Here is a 19492-nt window from a genome sequence, read left to right as displayed (position 1 = left end):
AAGGTTGAAACAGAAGGTACCTGCTGAATCTATATTGGCAGAGGATCCCACAGGACTGGGCCAGTAACACGAAACTCTCAGCTTCTGCTGTTGTCAGATGAGCCTTGCCAGTTGGGGACAACCAACGATCCTCCTGCGGATGATATCAGTAAAGCAGGGATGTAAGGATTTAGATGGTACCTAGGTAAAAAGGTAAAGAACCCCTGGACGGTTAAGTCCAGTCAAAGGTGACTGGGGTTCTGTTGCCCATCTCGCTTTCAGGCCAAGGGAGCCGGTGTTCCAGGTCATGTGGCCGGCATGACTAAACCGCTTCTGGTGCAACGGAACACTGTGATGGAAACAAGAGCACATCGAAATGCCATTTACCTTCCCACCGCAGCGGTACCTATTTATCTACTTGCACTGGTATGCTTTCGAACTGCTAGGTTGGCAGGAGCTGGGACAGAGCAACAGGAGCTCACTCCGTCACAGGGATTTGAACCGCCGACCTTCCGATTGGCAAGCACAAGATGCTCAGTGGTTTAGACCACAGCGCCACCTGCGTCTCTTGGGATGGTACCTAAGGTTCCCTGGATCTAAGTTTTTTAGGCTTTGTACATTAATGCAGGCTCCATAGTGATGAGCAGCCAGTGCAGATGCTTTCACAACGGTGTCTTTCCATCATCCTGGCCACCAGCTGGAGCTTCCGAACCAGGTCCAAGGGCAACCCACATAAAGCACATTGCACCTACCCAAAGACCCTCTTCCCTGGATTCAAACACAGTTTTTTTTAGCCCTCATACAATCCACCAAGACCTTCAGAAACTGATCTAGAACTTTCACACCCTCTCCTGATTCAGGTGATATGGAGAAAAAGAGCAGGGTGCCGATGACACTGTGCTCAAAAACTCCTAATGACCACTCCCAACAGCTTAATACAGATGTTAAATAGCAGCTGTTAGCAGCTCTAAACCTCTGGAAACCCTAGAATAAACATTTTGACCACCCACATTATTATAATGGACATGCACAGACTCAACTGTAACAGCAGCAACAGCAGCAGCAGCAACTACAATAATACTTTTATTATTTATACCCTGCCCATCTGTCCGGGTTGCCCCAGCCACCCTGGATGTCTTCCAACACATATAAAAGCATAATAAAGCATCAAACATTAACCACTGTAGTGTTGTAACTGTTGCATCATAAACTTCCTTTTTGTAAGAAACACACAAAAGCCCACCACCAGCGCCACATTCCACAAGAACAGTTTTCAATTCATGGAGAAAAGGCTGCATCCCATGTTACCACCACTTCTGGAAGATGTTGCCACACTCTCTTCCTCTGGCAGCTACCTGGGCATTCAGGATAGCTGGTTTGCCCTATTTCGGCCCCAGAGCCCCGGTTTTTTTCTTCATACTTTTCAGCATTGACACATTTTTCAGCCTATTTGGCAAGACGAGGAACTGGATTTTGCTGCCCCAAATGTACACCTGCTCTAGTTGTGCCACATGCCCATCTTTGTAGGTCACTGTGATGTTGGCCATTTGGCCATTCATGTTGCCCTCGGCCTCAGTGAGCTTTCGCCAGTACACATAGGCGCCGACTCCATGGGGCTTGAGGGGGCTCGAGCCCCCTCAAAAATTTTTTTGGGGGGGCTCAGCCCCCCCAATAATCTCGGGCGGGCGCCCTTCCAGCAGAGCGCCGCCACCGTCCCCCGCCTCCTCCCCACTGCTCCTTCGCCAGCCAGCCAGCCGCGCGCCCTAATCGGAGAGCCCCGGCCGGAAATCCCGCGAGAACAGGGGAATCCCGACTGGCCACACCTCCCAGCCAGCCAATCGGCTGGCTGGGGGGGCGTGGCTTGCCCTATTTAGGGCCGGAGCCACTTTATTTGCATATTCATGAGCTTATTTATTATTCATGAGCTTTCCCGGGCCCCCCCAATATTTTTTCTAAGTCCGCGTCCCTGCCAGTACACTGCTTCAGTATTCGTTTCACAGGTCGCAATATGACTCTCTGCTTCATGCAGGACTTGAATTGCCACTCCGATAGACATGACTGAAGCCGGGCATGTTCAAACCACCAGGTGCTCCCAACTCTCCACAACGGCATGCCTTCATTTCCATGCTCACTGATGTCGCAGCATGCAACATGCCTCTGCATCATAAACTTCTCGATGGGCTTCTCTTTCCTGTTATTTCTTCAGGCCTTTCAGCTTTTGGTTTATATACCAGATTTCCAAAGGTTTCTATGTTTTGAAAGGTTTAAATCAGGGGTCAGCAAACTTTTTCAGCAGGGGGCCGGTCCACTGTCCCTCAGACCTTGTGGGGGGCCGGACTATATTTTGAAGGGAAAAATAAGAACGAATTCCTATGCCCCACAAATAACCCAGAGATGCATTTTAAATAAAAGCACACATTCTACTCATGTAAAAACACGCTCATTCCCAGACTGTCTATGGGCAGGATTTAGAAGGTGATTGGGCCAGATCCAGCCCCCGGGCCTTAGTTTGCCTACCCATGGTTTAAATACTTGAACCAATACTTTGCCAAGGCTCTGAAGATCCCAATGTATACCAAAGACTGTTGCCATCCCAGTACAGAGGTACCTTGGGTTAAGTACTTAATTTGTTCTGGAGGTCTGTTCTTACCCTGAAATTGTTCTTAACCCGAAGCACCACTTTAGCTAATGGGGCCTCCTGCTGCCACTGCGCCGCCGGAGCACGATTTCTGTTCTCATCCTGAAGCAAAGTTCTTAACCCGAGGTACTATTTCTGGGTTAGTGGAGTCTGTAACCTGAAGCGTATGTAACCTGAGGTACCACTGTACTGTTTCCAATCTCCTCATTTCCATGCTTCATGCCTGCTCCTCAGAAGGAGAATGTGCACTCTCTGCCCTCCTAAAAGCTGCCACAGCACCAGCAGTGTAGCATATACCCGCACTGCCCAGGGCGGGTGCTCTCTTGAGGGGGGCGGGGCGTGTAGGGTGCCCTCCCACGCACCACAGTTCAGGGTAGGAGGGGGCAGGGAAGCTGCTGCTCACTCTCCTCCTGCTCTCCGCAGCTGGGTCAGAGATGACCCGGCAACAGAGCTGCTGCGGCTGGGTGCACCTTGCCACAGCTGAGGAGGGAGGCTCTCTGCCGCCAGGTCAGAAGAGCTGCTGCCACCGGGCGCGAGGTGTGCCGCCCACTTGCCTGCCATTTTGTCACCCCCCTCAGTCATGACACCTGAGGTGAGCCACACCCACCGCACCCCCCTTCCTACGCCTCTGCACAGCGCTTCTCAAATCCACTCACACAGTAACACAACCTGAGAAAAATTGGGACCTCGGATGTATTTGAGGAAAGCGGAGTAGAAATGTTTCCTCTGCATCAATCCTATGGCGACTGCTCTGTTGATCTTGAGCCTGGAGGAGACAACCCAGTTGGACACATTTATTCCCTTTCTCCCCTGAAATACGGAAATACCTCCAGGGGTTGCGTCTGGCCATCTGTATCCTTAGCTGGGGATGTATTAAAATGCTTGATAGAACATCAAATCCCAGAATAGATCTGGTTATAAAATGGCTTCAAACTTTACTACCTGGATTGTGGTAGTTTGGGGGGTGCATTTTGAAAATGCGTCCCCAAAAGGCAAAATACAAACTGTGCTTTATCAAAGACAAGGAAGGAAAAATAGAGACTGCCGTGGTAAAGAAGGACAGGGAACATTTGAAGAACATTTGTCAGTTGTGTACAATTCAAATATATACATGCCATTCTGCCACATCTGGCTATAATCAGGTAGCCAAAATTACAAGGATTTAAAACAAAATAAACTATTTAAAAAATCCACACTAAAACCCATAAATTCAGTATCCCCAGTGCAAATAGCAACACCCAAGGCCTTTATTGTAATTTTCTTTTTTCAAAGCGGAGAAGGAATCAAGTCGGGGGGGGGGGTAAGGTAGAAGGTTTTAACTGGCCCTGCAGAAATGATGCTGAGTATGATTGCCAAAGAATTGATGCTTTTGAATTCTGGTGCTGGAGGAGACTCTTGAGAGTCCCATGGACTGCAAGAAGATAAAACCTATCCATTCTTAAGGAAATCAGCCCTGAGTGCTCACTGGAAGGACAGATCCTGAAGCTGAGGCTCCAAGACTTTGGCCACCTCATGAGAAGAGAAGACTCCCTGGAAAAGACCCTCATTTTGGGAAAGATTGAGGGCACAAGGAGAAGGGGATGACAGAGGATGAGATGGTGGGACAGTGTCCTCGTAGCTACCAGCATGAGTTTGACCAAACTGCGAGAGGCAGTGGAAGACAGGAGTACCTGGCGTGCTCTGGTCTAGGGGGTCACGAAGAGTCGGACACGACTTAACGACTAAACAACAACAATGAGAGACCAGCATAATGAGCAGAAGCACCAGGCTTTGCTGTCCTCCCTTTACTCATGCCTTGCGATATGGACGGGTGTGTCTGCTTCACACGGAGGTTTTCCACTCAAGACCAGTGTGGTTAATGTTTAGAGCAGTGGCCTTGCAGCATAACTTCCTCCTCAGTGCTGCGTCTCTTGGGTGCCGCCCAAGGCAGATGCCTCACCTCGCAACATTGGTGGGCCGGCCCTGCAAATGTGAAAGGGGTATGACATGGCACCTGCAGTTGTGCCAATTCCGCTGACCCAAGTGGCTGGGTGATCTCGTGTGGGGCAAGGCGATATTGTACAGCAAACCATCTACACTAAACAATACCCTTGTACTGTTTTGTGTGCCTTTGGCTTGTATCATTTATGATGTATTCAGTTTGTGCCAGCTCTTTCAGTATTGCCACATCAAAGTAGCATTTTCTTTTTTTCAGTTCCCCTATATGATGAGTTGCAATAGGAGAGCTGGGTTGTTCCTTGGGATACAAAGCGGAGATCTGCTTATCGGTCACTCTCCTTGATCCCACCTTTATAATCAGAGATTTTCAAACTGATTAGAAAGTACACAGTGATTCTGGAACAATGCAAATCAGTTAAAAAAACACACACACATGAGAAGGAAATAAAAATCACAAACTGAGCAGAGGGGCCATAAGGAAGGACATCAGTTGCTGGCAATGTTTGTAATGTCTGATTTTCAGGTTTTCTGTCAAAACTTATTTTTTTATTGCATAACAAGTTGCATCGCACTCTAGCCACTGGCTCTACCTCAGCAGTAGAACCCCAGATCAAATAGATCCCACATGTGCAACCATGGATGTGATTAGAAGCCCTCCTGGAAGACAATGCAGTCACAACACTCAAGAAACGACCATTTCAGTCAGCCAGAGCCTTTCAGCTGTCAATCTGTTAGACAAATAAGTATCAGTTGGAGATGCACAGCTGAGCTCTGTAGCAGCAGATCCTGGTGGTCTGGAAGTGTCTATAGGTTTTGCATGGAGAGGATGAGGAGATCCCAAAACAGAGGCCTCCTTGGTCATAGTGGGGCCACAACGAGCACCCTGGCCTATAGCGGTTGAATCTTCTGGATCACAGGAGGAATCAGAGTAACAAGAGGGAATGTTAACAGTGAGTCTCAATGACACCATAGAATAAAATATCCACTCCCTGTATGGGAAGCATGAGATGAATGCCCCAAGCTGTGCAGTGACCAAGGACTCAGCTACATTAGTCGAAAAACAGTGTTCTAAATGCGTTATAAACATAGATGGCGCTGGAGAGTAAATTTCCCATAGCATTTCCCTCCCCTTTTGCTGTAACAATTTAATTTCTGACTTATTTATAGTCCCCCCCCCCCATGTGTAGATCCACCCCAGGTTTGCAAAGAGGTCTATCACTGGCCAGCCAAATGGCTGCCCTGAACATCCAAAGCCCAAGACTTCATACCTAGGCAAACAGGCCAAAAGTCTAGGCTGTTGTTCCCTGGGTTGAGCTCAGCCTGGTTGAGACAGGCATGCCAACCCACCAATAGGCAGCATCAACCTATGTAGCTCCTTCAGAGTCATTCCCTCCAGTAACAGAGGCTCCTCCATCACTGGGCCTGGAATAGTTACCTGGATTCTCATAGACCTGGGATGAGAACGTGGAATAGAAGCAGAAGCCGCTGAAGGGACTGAGGGAGAAAATGCAGCCACCAGAGCAAGTCAAAGCACGACACCATCATGCCCTGTAGCTGGGTCCAGAACATGAAATGCATCTGGGACACTTCCTCAAATCCTGAAAGCAAATAAGAAGGAAAAAACCTAATGGACATCAGTCAGTTTAGGTAGTTTGACTTCACCCCCAAAGGTGCAGTCCTCCCAAAGGAGAATTGTCTCCCGAGATGGATGCTAACTAACTCCAAAATTGCCAACTAACTCACAGCCAATCATCTGTGAAAGAGCTTCCCCAGCCTCTATGAACTGGGCAAAGTTTACCACACAATGAGAGCCTGAGCAGAGCCAGCCACCACCACCCATAAAACTGCGGCTTAAAGGGATGCAATGAACCACTAGAAGGCTTAAGGATTTATTTTCCGCTCAGGCAATACTAAAAAAGGCATCTTCTTGCCTTTGCTTCTATTAGACGCATCTACAGAACTTTCCAAAGGGACTATTTGTCAAAGACATAAAGGAAAAATTATTTTCTATTTAAAGCATTCCCTTAATTCAGGATCCATCAGTCAAGATGTAGGATGAAAAAAGTAATAGTATCTGAGCTTGTGTCTACCATCATGTGCAGGGCTTAGGATAGTCACCCAGATTGTACAGAAAGAAACCAAGCTCCACTGAAGGTGAGTTTGCCAGGCGTTCCTTACGCCAATGCACCTCTGATAGAAAGAGAGGCAACCATATGTTTTCATTGGGCAAGGCTGAAGATAAACCCATCTTGAAGTTGCATCCACCAAGGTAATGCAAACCTATTCTCTAGGCCAGGGGCTCCTAAAATGTGGTCTCTGGACTTCCAGTGGTCCATGCACTTCATTCAGGTGATGCATGGTATGTGAATGAAGAACATCCACCTTCCATACCAATTTTAATTGTATTTTTCATGCCAGCATTCTTATTTATTTTAAAAATGTATTAAAATTTGAATTTCATATACATCACCTAGCGCAGTGCATTGCAATTGGTGAACAACAGGCAGAACTTGCTGCAAGGCAGACCCAAAACAGAAAATAACAGAACACCACTAGTAATCACATACAGCTCCCAACTTAAAACAGTTCAATGCATCATCAGAGATTTACAACCTCTCCTAGACAATGACAGTTCTCTTTCCCAAGCTCCAGGAGGAAGACCTTTCATTGCCTATAGACAGCCACCCAATCTTAAACAACTCCTCACCCACAATAATACAGCAAGCAGACTTAACATGGACACTGGTACCAGAGCCTGCAATAAACCCAGATGCCAACTTTGCTGCCACATACACCCAGACAACACCATCACTGGACCTAACAACATCAAACATATCATCTCAGGCCTATTTAATTGCTTATCTTCTAACATTGTGTATGCCAGTGTTTCCCAACCTTTTTTGGGCAAAGGCACACTTGTTTGATGAAAAAAATCTCGAGGCACACCACCATTACAGCCCTGTGACGTCAGCGCGCAGCGTCACGCCGGGAGGGACGCACGAAAGTGTAAGTTTCAATTTTTTCCCCTCCCCCTTGCCGGGGAACCTCCAAGCTTTGGGGGTGGGGGGGGGGAGGAGGCAGCAAAGCGAGGGACTGAGGGACTCCTCCAACGACAAGGGTTGGGGAAGAAGAGAAAGGGCTATTCCGCTCCAGTCCTTTCTGAAGGAGCTGAGGGTGGGGGTCCTCCGGCGCCTTCGGCGAAACGGTGCCGGCCCAGAGCGCTTCTAGGAGGCTGACTTTGTGCGCGACGTAAAGCCCTCTTTCCCTCCCTCCAGCCCCGTGTCACCTGTGGAAAAGGGGGCTGGATCCAGTGACGCAACTCGGAAAACTGTTAGGGAAGCCAGAGCAGGAAAGTGAGTGGGGGGCGTCGCCGCCGCTTTAACCCACGTTTCCTTTTTGAAAGAGAAACTTAAGACTAGATGACCCTTGGGACCCCTGCCAACTCTACAGTTCTATGGCCCTTTGTGGAGGGGGGGCAGCACCTGGAAAGACGGGCTAGGGGATAATTGGGGCGGCCGCCTTAGGCACACCAGAAGCGAAGCACGTCCTGAGCTACAAAAACAAACCCAATTCCTGCCTCGTTTTTTGCAGTTTCTGCAAAGCGAGGGAGTCTCCCCTGCCTCCATTCCTCGGTGCCTCCTCCTCCCCCTGCTCCCCACTACGGGTCTCCCCTGCACTTGGCCAGGCCGCCTTGCCCTCCTTCCTTTCCCAGAGCAGTGGCTCAGAGCGCCTCCTTGCACCGCAGGTACACTCCGTGGGGAGGGGAGGGAGCGGAAGCCCAGACCAGCCCCCAACCCACTTAGTCCGACCCCTCAAACCTTCCCAAAATAAGAACTCTGCGTTCTACAACGTCACCCCCCAGCGGGGCCCCCTTTATTCCCGGTGAGAGGGGGGCGGCGGAGGGAAAAAGCTGCTTCCCACACTTACCCGCCGCCATCTTGACTTCCCGCAATGAGCTGGATGCGGCGCCTAAGCTCCCTGCCGTCGCTTCTCCACCTCCTCTACTTTGCACAAGGCTTCAGGGTCGCCGGCCGATTCATCCATTGGCCGCTCTTTCAAGCCCACTCGGAGGAGGAATGAGTCGAAAGAGCCAGAGACGCAGCCGCAGTGGAAGCCCCGCCCCTCCCTTCCCGTCTCGGGGCTGGGCAGAGGCCACCAGGCTGGCAAGCAGAGCGCCGAGAGCAAGGAAGCTGATGCAACGCGGAGGCAGACCCCGGCTGGCGTGTGTTAGAGCAGTGTTTCCCAACCTTTTTTGGACTCGCCCGCCTCCCTCCAGGCAACATCTCGCGGCACACCAGGCAACATCTTGCGGCACACTAGTGTGCCACGGAACACCGGTTGGGAAACACTGGTGTATGCCATCAAATGCCAGCAATGCCCTTCATAGTGGACAAGCAGGCCAAACCCTACACCAAAGGATAAATGGACATAAATCTGGCATCAGGAATCACAAGACAGAGAAGCCAGTAGGAGAACACTTCAGTCTCCCAGGACGTTCAATACAGGATCTCAAAGCAGCTGTCTTATTACAAAAGAATTTCTGAAACAAACTTGAAAGAGAAGTTGCTGAATTACGACTTATCACTAAACTGAAAACTATGGAGAGACCTGGTCTTAATATCGGATTCCTGTCTCAATACATGTGCTTATCATCTGCATACTTTCCCCTGCTTTTTCCTGTAGGACTAATTGCAGTTGTTAACAGTCGTCAACAGATTTACCATACCCATTGAGTCAATCACCCATCTCCTATTACCCTCCTGATAAAAACCCCACCCCAGCCTCCCACTATATATAAGGGTCTGGTGACTTCTGTTTCAGTGTATCTGTGCATGCACATGAAAGCTTATACCAAGAACAAATTTAGTTGGTCTCTAAGGTGCTACTGGACAATTTTTAAAGTATATTTTTATATATTTCGACTGCATCAGACCTACCTGAATCTAGAAACAGGCAGAAAAATCACTATAGTGGTCTGCCAAGACCCTCTTAGCAATTTTTCAAGTGGTTTTGGGAACCATGGCTCTAAGGGCTATTGTGAATTGAAGTTCAAACTGCAGCCATTTAGGAGATTCCAATGTACGTTTGAGAGTTTCCAAATACGCGCATTACAGGGTCTCCCCATGGGGGTTGGGGAACAACTTCTTGAATCTTCATGAAAAAATTCCAGAGGGAAATTGTAGTTATTTATTCATTTACTGGACTGTGGCCCCCTATAAGGAGGCAACATGCTACCTGTTGCTCTTGGAAACACTTCCCTGACCCTTTGGGTCTTCGCAGGGGGAGATGGGGGAAGGTCAAATCTCAACAGAGAAGCAATGTGATCCTGATACTCTACTGCAGCCTTTCTCAACCTTGGGTTCCCATATGTTGGGTCGCCACTCCCATCATCCCTGACTGCTGCTCCTGTTGGTTCTGGATGATGGGAGTTGCAGCCCAACGATGTTGGAGACCCAAGGTTGAGAAATTCTGTTCTAGTGCCTTCTGGGGGGGCAAAGGGTGGGGAACAGCCATCAACGTAGGAAACCAGAAACCAACTTAACTACATTGGGGAGAAAATCCAGCCAGCCTGCCAAGCTTTACAAGAGACTTGTGAAAAAACACTGTAGGTGATAGGCGAGATCAGAAGGAGAAACTTTAGCACATGTGGTCAGATAGTGGGACGAGGGCTCAGGATGCACAGGCTGAACGGCAATTAACACAAAGGTCTGCCACAGCAGACTCCCCCCCATGGCGTGTTCCAGCACTAAATTTATCCCTGCTGCCTTTGTGCTCCTGGAACTCCTTTTTTCTCTCTCTCCCTTATGCAATCTTTTTGGCAGAAGACCTGTTGCTAAATGGCAGTACTGAGAGAGTCCTTCCTTTCATTGGAAAGAAACCCTTTAACCCAGGACAGGAACTTGGGGTAGCAACCACCTCAGGATCATCGACCCACAGAAAAATGGGAACTCACCCCTTCATGCTCAGTTCATGCTCACAGACCATGGAGGCAATGCTTCTGAATACCAGATGCTGGAAACTGTGGGAGGGGAAAGTGCTCTTGCTGGTTTCCTATTGGGGCATCTGGTTGGGCCATAGGCCTGATCCAATAGACTTTTTACATTGTTATGACACTTCTGAGCTGGGTGGGTCAAACATATGTTGGAAATGTAGAGAAAAGGAAGGGACCTTTTACCATATGTGGTGGGAATGCAGAAAAATTTTAAAAAAATTGGGAAATGATATAGAATGAGTTGAAGAAAATGTTTAAAATGACATTTGTAAAAAAAAACCCAGAAGCATTTTTGTTAGGGATTGTAGGACAAGACCTGCCAAGGAAAATAAAGGACTTATTTATGTATGCTACAACAGCGGCAAGAGTCTTGATAGCACAAGGACGGAAGAATGAGGGAACCCCGACAAAAGAACAGTGGCAAGAGAAATTGATGAACTATGCAGAACTGATGAAACTGACATGCAAATTGCGAGTTCAGGACAACTGTGACTTTAAAGAAGAATGGGAACTTTTAACAAATTATTTAAAAAGGCAACAAAATGAACTGGACTCCTTGGCAGGTTTTGAATAAACATACACAAATTTATTGAGGGTTAATATAGTGGATAGATAATATAAGGATGTATAAAATTTTACAATAAGCAGAGAACAATATGAGTTGAGAAATCAGAGAGAGGAGCTGAGGGAAGTCTGGGGGGGGAGGGAGGGAGGGTCTATTGGGGAGGGGAGAGAGAAAAAGGGGGGAAATAATGAAGATGATTTGTTTTGACAATTTGTTATGTTGAAATTGTATGTGTGTGTGTGTGTGTGTGTGTGTGTGTGTGTGTGTGTGTGTGTGTATATATATATATATATATATATATATATATATATATATATATGAAACTTCTGAGCTGGGATGCCCCTTCTGAGCAAGGTCATGAACCATATACAGACCTCTGTCTCCCCATCCTTTGGACTGATCATAATCGTCACTATCCGAAGAATGTGGGTGATCACGAAAAGGGACAAGAGGGGACTTTGTGGGGCCAAATGTTTTGACCAATGTTTCTAAACCTAAGCCATTGGTTCCTTCTGTATCTCTCAAATGTTTGTATTGTTATATGGTCCGTATAGGTTATGGTTTTCCCAGTAGTGATGTATGGAAGTGAGAGCTGGACCAGAAAGAAGGCTAATCACCAAAGAATTGATGCTTTTGAATTATGATGCTGGAGGAGACTCTTGAGAGTCCCATGGACTGCAGGAAGATCAAACCTATCCATTCTTAAGGAAATCAGCCCTGAGTGCTCACTGGAAGGACAGATCCTGAAGCTGAGGCTCCAATACTTTGGCCACCTCATGAGAAGAGAAGACTCCCTGGAAAAGACCCTGATGTTGGGAAAGATGGAGGGCACAAGGAGAAGGGGACGACAGAGGACGAGATGGTGGGACAGTGTTCTCGAAGCTACCAACATGAGTTTGACCAAACTGCGAGAGGCAGTGGAAGACAGGAGTGCCTGGTGCGCTCTGGTCCAAGGGATCACGAAGAGTTGGAGGCTTCCGGGGGCGGCGCGAAACTGTAATGGCGGTCCTCTTCGAGCTCTGAAGAGGGGCTCCGCGGAAAAGGGTCGTTCGCTGCGGCATAGCGACGACCCATTAAGATAAACCACGGGTAGAGTGAGCCCGTGGCCGTGGGACTCGGCGGGCACCAGAAGCTGTTCCGAAAACACAGAAGGGACCCCGTAAGGAGACCCGGAGTGAAGGAGGGGTAGCGGTGCTGTGAGTTCATCGCTCTTTCCGCGGAAGTGAAGCCGCGCGGCTGTTACAGATGAGCGCTGATCCTTCTTCCTAAAATCAACACCGAACTGCAAGTAACATACCCGTGAGTAAAGGGGACTAAAATTTGGCAAAGAATTTCGTAAATTTGGCTGAAAGCGGGAGACGAAAAAAGGGAAGTCCGTCTTCCGACATTGCTGACAAGATCAAAGCAAAGCTTTAAAAAGCGGAAGCGCTTGAAACGGGACTTTGGGAAGCTTTAACTTTTTCGTGCTTTTAAATCTGCTTTTTTTTCTGCTGAACTGAAGGTGGAAAGGGACTTTGATTATAAGAACGAGTAACGGGGGGTCTCCTCCTACCTCCCCCTCCCTTTGGGGTGATCTTTAAAGAGCCAGATCGTCGGGCTGCCGGAGAGAGAGACTGTGCTAAACTGCGGAAACAGTTGCAAACTTTGTAGAAGCTTTGTTGGAGTATAATTGATACATTTGAGCAGGAAAGTTTGGATGTGATATTGTTGCAAGCACCCCCTGTGAAACTTTGTTGAACTTTAAAAGGTGCTCTGGGGAATTTTGAATCTTTGAAGGGACTGTTGGATATTGAACTTACTGAGTCAAAAAAAAAAAATTTTGGAACTTTAATGGCGGACTACTTCCTTCTTTGTCTTTGAAACTTGGTGGCACTCCCCCTACAGGGCTTTCGGATTATAAAATCCTGGGAACTGACTTTTGTTTTGAATTCCACTTTACCGGTTGTTTATAATTGAATTTGTCTTTCCCATGGAACAATAGACAATTTGACCTTGAACACTGACAGATGTGTAATGAGTGGTGCAGGGAGAACAAGAGCATCTAAAGCTAAGGAATCTAAAGAGGCCAAGGAGAAAGAAAAGGAAAGAAAACCAACACAATTTGTACAAACAACACTGACCCAAGGACGCCGATCGTCGGTTCCAGCTGTACTGGTGACCCAAAGGGAACAAGGGGAAACAACTGAGAAGTCCACTGAGGAAGATATGGCAGCAGGTGGGTCAGATACACTACTTAAACAAATATTGGAGCAACTATCAAGTTTAAACCAGAAGGTGGACGACCAGTCTTTGAAGATAGATAAAGCAACTTCCTCGATTCAAAAATTGACTGATCAAGTTTCCCAGCACACACAAGCCATAGAGAATTTGCAAGGAGCAACAGCGGAAAATCGGGAATTGGCTGGAGAAGCAATCCAGAAAGTGGGAGCTCTACAAAAAGAAGTGGAAGAAATAAAAGGAGAAGTTAAGCCCCTGCACAAACAGGTGGGTGAACAACAAGTTTATCTGTCAATGGTGGAACTGAAAAATCGCGAGAATAACATCAAATTGAGAGGCATCCCGGAACTAGAGCAAGGAGATTTGATTGGATACTTAACACAAGAATTTTCGAAGTTCTGGGGTTTAAAGGAAGACACAGATTTTAAGATTGTCTCGGCATATAGACTGGGAAGAGTGGTAAAGAAAGATAGATCCAGAGACTGTTTGATAATTTTAAGATCAAAGGAAGAGAGGGATAAGATCCTAGGTCTTCATTTCAAAAAAGCAATTGAAATACAAGACAAAAGGGTGGAAATCTATAGAGATATTCCGAGACAGCTGTTGGATCTTAGAGCCACCTATTCAGAACTAGCAAAATTGCTGAGATACAACGCAATTCCCTATAGGTGGGAGTTTCCACAAGGACTATCCTTCACCTACAAAGAAAGGAAGGTTAAAATTAGAACACCTGAAGATAACCAAAAGTTCCTTCACGACCACGGAGAAGATCTCCAAAAAGGAGTGGATTGGCTTCCAGCTGTACCAGCACCAATATTGCCTGAAAGCGGGCCAACGCCTGCACCCTCGGGATCTGAGCAAAAGGAAGGCACCCCATCTTAAGAACGTTTAAAATAGAACAGGATGTCTCTGCAGCTACTTAGCTGGAACATAAATGGCGGGAATTCTCCGGAAAAAAGAAGGAGGATATTCCATATTTTGAAAAAAGAACAATTGGATGTAATATGCCTTCAAGAAACACATGTGACTAGGCTCCACAGGAAAGTATTAATTAATAAAAGACTTGGCCAAGAATTTATCTCATCAGACAAAGTCAAAAAAAGAGGTGTTGTAATTTATGCAAAGGAGAACCTATCACCAAAATTCTTATTTAAAGATGATCATGGAAGAATTCTCGCAATTGAAATCCAAACACAAGGGGAAAAGATTTTGATATTAGGAGTTTATGCGCCAAATGATGGAAAATCAGAATTTTATAAGAAGCTGCATGAGACAATGATGGACTATTTGGACTATTCTAATATTATCGTGATGGGAGATATGAATGGGGTGGTGTCTACAAATATGGATAAATCCCAAAATCAAAATTTAACAACAGACGGCAGACTCCCTAAAACCTTTTTTGAAATGACAGACAATATGGACTTGATTGACATTTGGAGGACAAGGAACCCCTTGGGTAAAGAAGGAACCTTCTTTTCTGAGGCCCACTTGTCATGGACACGAATCGACCAAATTTGGATATCTAGAGGACTGGCCCCGAAAACGAGAAAAGTGGAAATCTGCCCAAAAACCTGCTCCGACCATAATGCCTTAAAAATGGAATTGAGACTTTTCCCAACTGGATCCTTCAGATGGAGAATGAATGACACCTTGCTAAGAGATCAAGAGATCGTTAAGAAGGCCCAAAAAACGCTAAAGGACTACTTTGAAATAAATTTGAACACTACGGTGGAGAAAAGAATAATCTGGGACGCAAGCAAAGCTGTAATGAGAGGGTTTCTGATACAACAGAACACAATAAAGAAAAAATTTTGGAATGGAAAAAAGGAAAAAATTCTAGAGAAAATAAATGAAGGAGAGAAAAAGCTGAGAACTAATCCGAAATCAAAAGAGGTGCTAAGAGAGATTAAATTCCATCAAGCACAATATTCGAAATTGATTAATCAAGAGATTGAGTGGAAAATTAAACAAATGAAGCAGAGATCGTTTGAATCAGCAAATAAATGTGGAAAGTTGTTAGCTTGGCAATTGAAAAAAAGACAAAAGCTAAACACAGTCACAAACCTGGAGATTCAAGGAAAAATAGTTCAGAAACCAGAAGAAATAAGAAAGTGCTTCCACAGATATTTCAAGGAACTTTATGCACAGGGGCCTCAGAAAGAATCGGAAATAGACCAATTCTTGAGGACAAATGGACTATCTAAAATAAGTCAAGATAAAAGATCAATTCTCAACAGTAAAATAACTCAACAGGAAATTGAAGGCGCCATCCAAAATATGCAACTTGGCAAATCTCCAGGCCCAGATGGTCTCACCTCCAAATATTATAAGACTCTGAAGGATTGTTTGATACAACCGTTGTTGGAGGTTTGCAACCAGATTATGGAGGGGAGAAGGGCACCGGAAACGTGGAAAGAAGCATTCATCACATTGATTCCCAAGTCAGAGAAGGAAAAGACTCAGCTTAAGAACTACCGTCCCATCTCACTCCTGAATGTGGATTACAAAATATTTGCAGACATTTTAGCAAGTAGACTTAAAAACGTTTTAAACGAAGTAATTCACAAGGACCAAGCAGGCTTTCTCCCTGGTAGACACATGTCTGATAACACCAGGAATATTATTGATATATTGGAGCTGTTGCGAATTAGAAACACAAGGGCTGCTTTAATCTTTATTGATGCGGAGAAAGCATTTGACAACATTTCTTGGATGTTTATGAAGAAAAACCTGAAGGGGATGGGAGTGGGACGGGGGTTTGAAAATGGACTAGAAGCAATTTATTCAGAGCAAAAAGCCAAGTTGATAGTGAACAATGTGGTGTCGGATGAACTTCTAATTGAAAAAGGGACACGACAGGGGTGCCCTTTATCCCCTCTGCTATTTATTTCTGTTCTGGAGGTATTGCTGAATATGATTAGGGAGGACCAGTTGGTGCAAGGTATAGAGGTCGGAGCGAAACAATACAAACTGAAAGCCTTTGCAGATGACCTAGTCTTGACAGTACAGGAGCCAGTATCTAGCACAAAAAGAGTTTTGGAACTTATTTTGGAATTTGGTCGGGTGGCGGGATTCAAGTTAAACAAACAAAAAACTAAGGTTTTGGTCAAAAATTTGACACCTACAGAGATAGAGGGGTATCAGAAAGAGACAGAGCTAAGTGTGGTTAAAAAAGTGAAATACCTGGGGGTATACTTGTCCACCAAAAATTTAAACCTTTTCAAAGATAACTATGAAAAATGTTGGTTGGAAATTAAAAAAGACTTGGATATCTGGTCAAGATTGAAACTTACCTTGTCAGGCCGAATCGCAGCTATAAAGATGTGTGTTTTGCCAAAAATGCTATTCTTATTTCAAACCCTTCAGGTCGTGGACAGAATGGAATGTTTTGGAAAATGGCAGAAGGATATTTCTAAGTTTGTCTGGCAGGGCAAAAAGCCCCGAATAAAATTTAAAATACTAACCGACTCAAAAGAAAGAGGGGGGTTTGCCCTGCCGGACTTAAGGTTGTACTATGAAGCTGCAGCCTTCTGCTGGTTGAAGGATTGGTTCCTGTTGGAAAACACCGATGTCCTAGATCTGGAGGGGTTTGATAATGTGTATGGTTGGCATGCATACTTGTGGTATGACAAGGCGAAGGTTCATAAATTGTTCAAAAACCATATTGTCAGAAAATCAATTTTTGCCGTCTGGATGAAGTATAAGGATTTATTAGAAAACAAGACCCCGAGGTGGTTATCACCTGTGGAAGCCAAGATTTCTAAAAAAAAGCCCAATATGGAGGCCTATTGGCCAAAATATTGGGAACTGATTGAAAGAGTTGGAGACAATTGGAAGCTCCAAAGCCAGGACAAATTAAAAGGTAAGGTGCGAGATTGGTTACATTATGCTCAAATTCAAGAGGTATTCAAAATGGACAAAAAAGTGGGTTTCCAGTTGGAGAAATCGAAACTGGAGACGGAGTTACTAGAACCAAAGACTAAGGTACTTTCGAGGATGTATGACTTGCTGCTTAAATGGAACACACAGGATGAGACAGTTAAATCTGCTATGATAAAATGGGCACAGGATGTAGGACACAACATTATGTCTGAGGACTGGGAAAGGTTATGGAACACCGGTATGAAATTCACGGCATGTAGTGCCTTGAAAGAGAACATTATGAAAATGGTATACCGGTGGTACATGACCCCAGTCAAGTTGGCTAAAATATACCATCTTTCTGATAATAAGTGTTGGAAATGCAAGGAGGCAGAAGGGACATTCTTTCACCTCTGGTGGACCTGCCCGAAAGTAAAGGCCTTTTGGGAAATGATACATAATGAGTTGAAAAAGGTATTTAGATATACCTTTTCTAAGAAACCAGAGGCCTTTCTTCTGGGCATGGTGGACCGGAAGGTGCCAAAGAAGGACAGAACCTTGTTTATGTATGCAACCACAGCAGCTAGGATTCTTATCGCAAAGTTCTGGAAGACACCAGATTTACCCACACTGGAGGACTGGCAGACGCAGCTGATGGACTATATGGAGTTGGCAGAAATGACCGGCAGAATTCGAGATCTGAGCGAAGAAACAATGGAGGAGGACTGGAAAAAATTTAAGGACTATTTGCAAAAACATTATAAGTTGTTTGAGTGTTAAGATTGTGCACGATTAAGAAACGTTATGCTTCTGCAATTTATTTTAAGTAAATGATAAAGTAAGTATTGATGGAAAAAAATGAGACAAACTAGAAACAAAATATTATGTTTATTAAGAGTGTTAAAATTAAATTACAAATTTTTGAAATTGGTAACATAATAAATACAAAGGTATAATAAGTTGGGAAATAAGATAATAAATTGCTGAATTGGTTAGAATGATGAACGCAATGCTGAGAGGATGCGAGGAGGTCCAAAAAGATGTCGAAAAAATTTTATATTGATCTTTTCTTTTTTCTATGTTTTTCTTTATATATATGGAAAATGTTTCTTGTATATTGTTGTCCAAACAAATTTGTTTACCTATGGAAAGAAACGCAATAAAAATTTTTTATAAAAAAAAAAAAAACAAGGGATCACGAAGAGTTGGACACAACTAAACAACAAAACAACAGCAACAATATGTGATAAGATAAGATAACAAAAAATTAAGGGGGGAAATGTTACCGACCCTATGCCCGATAATAGTTCTTTTCAAGGGTTGTGAATGAAATGGCCCAAATTTGCATGTTGTGTGTGTTACGTTTACTTTTAATTCAGCTGTTTCCTTGCTTCCTTCTCGTATGTTTTTGACGTGCGTGTCCTTTCTTCAACAAACACAAATTCAAAAAGGAAAGGAAATAAAGGAATTGTCAACATTCCCTAGAGGCAGGCAAGAAAGGCCAGGCCCGGGGCAGTGCCAGCATCCTTAACAAAGTGCAGCTGCCAGTATTCTCTGGGGAAGTCAAATGGTGCAAGAGTGCCTCAAATATATGTTGTGGGTGTGACCTGGGCAAAGCTATATAATTCAGCCTCTATAGTTTTTCTTTACCCAGTGCCTCAACTAAAATTAATCTCTGGCTGTGCTAATGTAAAAATTGATGTGCTTCTCTTTATTGCTGTTCTGTATCACAATGGAACTTCTAAGGCTTGAGAGAAATCCAGAGGACTGCTAGTTGTTGAATTTTGAATAATGAAGACTCAACTGCTGTGCATTTTTTCCACCCCATCATCCCTATATCCAATCTGACAGCTGCATAGCACCTAGGACAGGGGTCTGCAACCCGCGGCTCCGGAGCCGCATGTGGCTCTTTTACACCTTTGCCGCGGCTCCGGGGTGGATACTAGTGAGGGGAGGAGGCGCATTGTGCGCCCCGACACTCCCCACTGTGGCGGGCACTGTACTGGCTGTGACGTCGCATGGGGGTGGTGCGTGCGTTAGTCACGCACCGTCCCGACGTCACCTTCCCGCCTGTTGTCAGATCGCGGCTCCGGAGATATATTTGTTTTAAATGTCGCAATGGTTTTGCAGCTCCCAGTTGTTTTTTTCTTCGAAAACGGGTCCGAGTGGCTCTTTTTGTCTTAAAGGTTGCAGACCCCTGACCTAGGAGAACCAAATCTATTAAATTTCTTCTACCCCAGTGTGATGCTGTAACTATTTGGGGCCCTGAGTGCCCTCAGGTATCCTCTCTTTCTGGCCT

Source organism: Podarcis bocagei, assembly GCF_964188305.1.
Source record: "Podarcis bocagei genome assembly, chromosome: 8".
Taxonomy (NCBI): domain Eukaryota; kingdom Metazoa; phylum Chordata; class Lepidosauria; order Squamata; family Lacertidae; genus Podarcis; species Podarcis bocagei.
The sequence above is the reverse complement of the archived record's forward strand: the minus strand, read 5'-3'. Positions refer to the sequence as shown.